The 4,789-nt window shown below is 36.4% G+C and overlaps 1 non-coding gene across 1 annotated transcript; it reads left to right on the top strand.

Moving 5' to 3' along the window:
* Positions 1 to 383: 383 nt before the first annotated feature.
* Positions 384 to 486, top strand: LOC149560113 (U6 spliceosomal RNA). The gene has a single exon (XR_016364313.1). It is a non-coding gene; the product is annotated as a U6 spliceosomal RNA (small nuclear RNA).
* Positions 487 to 4,789: the final 4,303 nt, after the last annotated feature.

Raw genomic sequence — 4,789 nt, 5'->3', positions numbered from 1 at the left:
ATTTGTTTACTTCACTACAAGACATCGTGCAAGTCGAATACCATCTAACTTTAAATAATTAAATTATGTTATTATATTTTTGTTCTAAAATATGTGAATTAAGTAATTAAATTAGATGATTTTTTAAAATTGTTAATAATTAATATAACATATTTAAATTAATGTAATGTATCCATATTGGAGATGAAGTTTCTATAATCATAAATATGATACCAATTAATTTTTTTTATCATTATATTTAACTAAATATTCCTATTACCAAGTAATTTTTTTTATCATTATATTGAAACTACAAATTGAAATTAATACATTAAGGGAAAACTAATTCACTCTCTAGATTTAATAGAATCTATTTTTTATATTATTTTCAAAATATGAATTGGGCCTCTTTAAAGACATTTGATAAAATTTGAATGATACAGAGAAGATTAGCATGACCCTAGTTCAAGGATGACACACATAAATGGAAAAATGGTCCAAATTTTTCCATCAAAAAATAATATATGAATTGGTAGAACACAAGGAGGGATCTTTAAATAGTTTTAAAAAAATCTTGAAACATTAATTTCTTTATAATTTTCCAGTTTTTAATATTTTGTAAAAATTATTTACCACTTGTCTTCCATATTTTCAAACCTATTTATGAATTTTCATTGCATCATGAAAATAATTAGGTACATCTATAGACAAGGAAAATAGACCACTTCAAAACTGCCAAACACGACTTTCAAATCAAGTCAACAAGATTAAATTGTCTTCAAATCAACACAACTATATAAAGGGTGGGTACTCTAACTCCTTGAAAGCTCTTGTTTAAAGTTGTTCTTAACTATTTAATCTATATCAAAGACTTCTATTCCTATTTTCATACACACATGAGAAAATCTTTCCATCAACAACTACCAATTTTTTATTATAAATTTATATTATTATTTTTTAAAATATGTTCACTTTGAAAACTTTGTGTGAAATGACAACAACATTATTTGTAGGCAAATTCACACGAATATTTCATTGCACATTTATTCTGATAGAAATATCTATGCAAATTCACTTCTAATTGGTTGGCTGATATCTAACAATTATAGTTCTCAAATCAAATGGTAAGTGATGGTTCTGTCAACTATATATGTTATGATATTACAATTATTGAATGCCAACTTTAGCATTGTCTATTTTTGACAAAACATAGGGACTCTAGCTGCATTGTAATTATATAATGTGGAATTTTTAAATAATTAAATATTAAAATTTATGTTAAGTGAATTTTTATATTTAATATATTATTTTTGAAAAAAAGGGGTAAAAAATTTATTAAGAATCAAAAAGCATTAATAAATAGAGGTCTAGAACCAAAGGTCCCAACAAGAAGCACAGGGATAGTCCCAAACAGAGAAAAGACAACCAACATCGTAATCTATCATCATTCTCCACCCTATCATCATCCAAAATACTCCTTAAGTTAAAATGAAGCTCTTGTGGAACCAACCCCCATTCCTCAATCCTCCATCCCTCAGCATGCTCTGAAGCCAATTTTGTCAAATAGTCAGCTACCTTATTCCACTCCCTTGGAATATGAGCAAAAGTCACCAATTTCATCAAATAACTGATTTGCAAAATTTGTTGCACAATCCTAGCCAATTTCTAGTTAACATCAGACACTTTCTGCTCAATAAGCAAGTTGATCAAAACTTGGGAGTCAGACTCACAAATAATTCTTCTCCAGCCTTGTGCATGAGCTTTCTCAAGAGCAACAAGAATAGGCAATCCTTCCACTAGGTTAATGGTTTGGATCACTTCATAGATCAAGAAGATAAAAACCACAAAGCCCATAGCATCTCTACTAATCCCATCGATACCAACCAGACTTGGACTACCCCTTGAAGATCCATCAGTATTGATCTTCAAGATCCCGTATGGGGGAGGCTGACATTTACCAACCCTATCAATTTTTATCTTCTCACGATGCCATCTCCTAGCCCTCGTTAATGCCAAAGAAGACTCCAAAATCCCCAATCTCTCCACCAACTCTGTATCTCATTTCCCCAAAGGTAATTTCACTTCACACGTAGCCTCCACTCTCTCTTGAATCAAACCCAATATCCTCTGCCAAATTTTTTGCACTAGCTGATGCTCACCACAAAAAATCCTTTGATTATGATCCAGCCAAATCTGCCATAATAAGAAGATAGGCCCCACAAACCATACCACCTGCAAGAAAGGAGCCATCATAGGAGGCCATCCCATCCCCCACCAAAACTCAATCAAGGAGGAAGCATGGACACAAGGTGTTGCCCAAACTCCCCACCAGAAATGCCAAAGTTGTAGGGTGAAAGAGCATCAAAAAAACAAATGGGAAGAGTCCTCCTCTTTAACCCCACACATAACACAAATAGAAGGGCTGTGGAATTCTCTTTTCCTAATATTATCTCAAGTCAAACATTTATTCCAAGCCAACATCCAAATAAAACAATTGTACTTTGGCCAAGATAGTTTTTTCCAAACCTTCTTCCGCCACTACACTTCAGGCAAAACCATCTTATGAGACACCAATCTGCTATATCCAGAGGCAACTATATAGGTTCCCTTAGGATTGGGAGACATGTCCATCACATCGTCCTCTTGAAGAGAACAACATCTTCTACTGGAAAGAATATTTTGTAGCATAACACATTCCTCCTATAAATCAGCAACTGGCCATTCATCTGGAGACTTCCATTTAGCCATTTCTAGCTGACCACAAGGGAAAAAGGACTTAAAATCACTCACCCTAGACCAACCAGACTCTAGAAACCCCTGACAATAAATCCCTAAGTTAGGAAATTGAGATATTATTGGGGGAAATCCATCCCAAGAGTCTGACCAGAATTGAGCCTCCCCCCCTCTTGCAGATCCAAAATAATCCATCCTTAATAAGCTTAGCCCCTTTCTTTAAAGTATCCCAAATCACAAATCCCTTCCCCCCAAGTGGACACCTAGAAATATCAAGATGAAAAATCCCTGGGAGATACTTCTACGAAAAAACCATCACCCAGCTCTTATCCTACTCATTACACCATCGCTAGTAGAGTTTAGCAGCCAAAGCCTCACCTGACAAAGCTGACTACCTCAAGCCAAGACCCCCATAATACTTTGGACTAAAAACCCCTTCCCATTTAACCAAATTCCATTTGGAGGTCTCCAAGCAGCCTGCCCATAAAAATTGGCACATTATAGAATCCAGATTCTTAAGGAAGCCTATAGGAGCAACTTGGAGCATGCATCCATAAATAGGCAAAGCCTGCACAAATGACTTAATCAATTGGACACAACCAATAAAGGATAACCAACGGTGAGTATAATGATTAAATTTCACCCGAAATTTGTCCAAAATAACCTGCAAAGACTCCTTGGGAAGCCTACTCAGGGAGATGGGAATGCAAAGATACTTCAATGGAAGATTCCCAATTTGAAACCTCAAAGTGTGAGCAATCCTTTGTTGAATAGGGCCTGAAGTATTGAAGAAGTAGATGGATGAATTTCCCTCATTAATCTGCTATCCAAAGGAAGCCAAGAACACATCCAAGACTCTACGAAGATTAGATGCCTCCCTCATTGTAGCCATCCCCTTCAAAGCAGTATCATCTACAAATTGTAGGTGAGTCTACGGAGGAAAAGTTCTACCCCATATCCAACCTTCAATAGCTCCAGACCCCACATTTTGTTTAATCCATCTCCTTGATGAAGCCCCAAAAAGCTCAAAATGACTCCCATTAATAAGCACCGAGAAAGAGACTAAAGTAAAACAACTCCAAACCCATTGAGTCCAATCTTCTGCAAAGCCAAAGGCACTAAGAACCCTCCGCAGGAAGGACCACCTTACTTTTTCATAAGCCTTTTCCATATCTAATTTGATAAACATCACTTTTTCTTTTGATTTGGCCATAGAATGGATGACCTCAGTAGCAATAACAATCCCATCCAGAAATTCCCTACCCACCACAAAACCACTTTGCTCCTTCAAAATCAAATCAGCAAGCCCCTTCTTTAACCTATCTTCCATAAGCTTGGAAATAATTTTGTAAATAAAATTACATAAAGAGATGGGCGGAAATTGGCTCAACCTATCAGCCCCCTTCCACTCTAGGATAAGAGCGAGAAAAGTAGCATTTAGGTCCATTAACATCTACTTATTATGTTGAGACTCATGAACCACCACCAGGAGGTCAAATTTGATGATATCCCAGAACTCTTGATAAAACACAACGGGGAAGCCATCAAGTCCTGGTGCCTTTCCTTTCTTCATATTAAAAACAACCCCTTCAAGCTCCTCAATCAAGATGTCCCTCATGAGTTGTTGATTCATCTCTTCAGTCACCAGGGTGAGAATACAAGAAAGAACATGCACTTCCTTAAGAGATCCCCCTTGCAAGTCCTCTCTAAAGACAAATTCAAAGTACTTTACTACCTCTCTGAACATTTCTGGAAAAGAAGAAAGATGCTCTTCCCTCTCATTCACTAACCCCGAGATAGAGTTACCATGCCTCCTAGCTTTCACTGAGTTGAATAAGAAAGTAGTATTTTTGTTCCCTTCCTGAAGCCACTCAAACCGTGCCTTTTGTTTCCAATACATTTCCTCTCGCATTTCCCATTCTTCAAGCAATCTCATAGCTTGAGCCTCATCCTAAAGCAATTCAACTGTTACCCCTTCCTCTCTTATCCTTCTTGTGATATCATCCAAATTTGCTTGAGCCCAAGCCTTTTCATGGAATAGGTTCCCATAGTGCAACCGATTCCATCGTTTGAGCTC

Source organism: Cupressus sempervirens, chromosome 4 (genome assembly GCF_028749045.1).
Source record: "Cupressus sempervirens isolate cs-2001-9-10 chromosome 4, ASM2874904v1, whole genome shotgun sequence".
Lineage (NCBI taxonomy): Eukaryota > Viridiplantae > Streptophyta > Pinopsida > Cupressales > Cupressaceae > Cupressus > Cupressus sempervirens.
The sequence above is the reverse complement of the archived record's forward strand: the minus strand, read 5'-3'. Positions and strand labels throughout refer to the sequence as shown.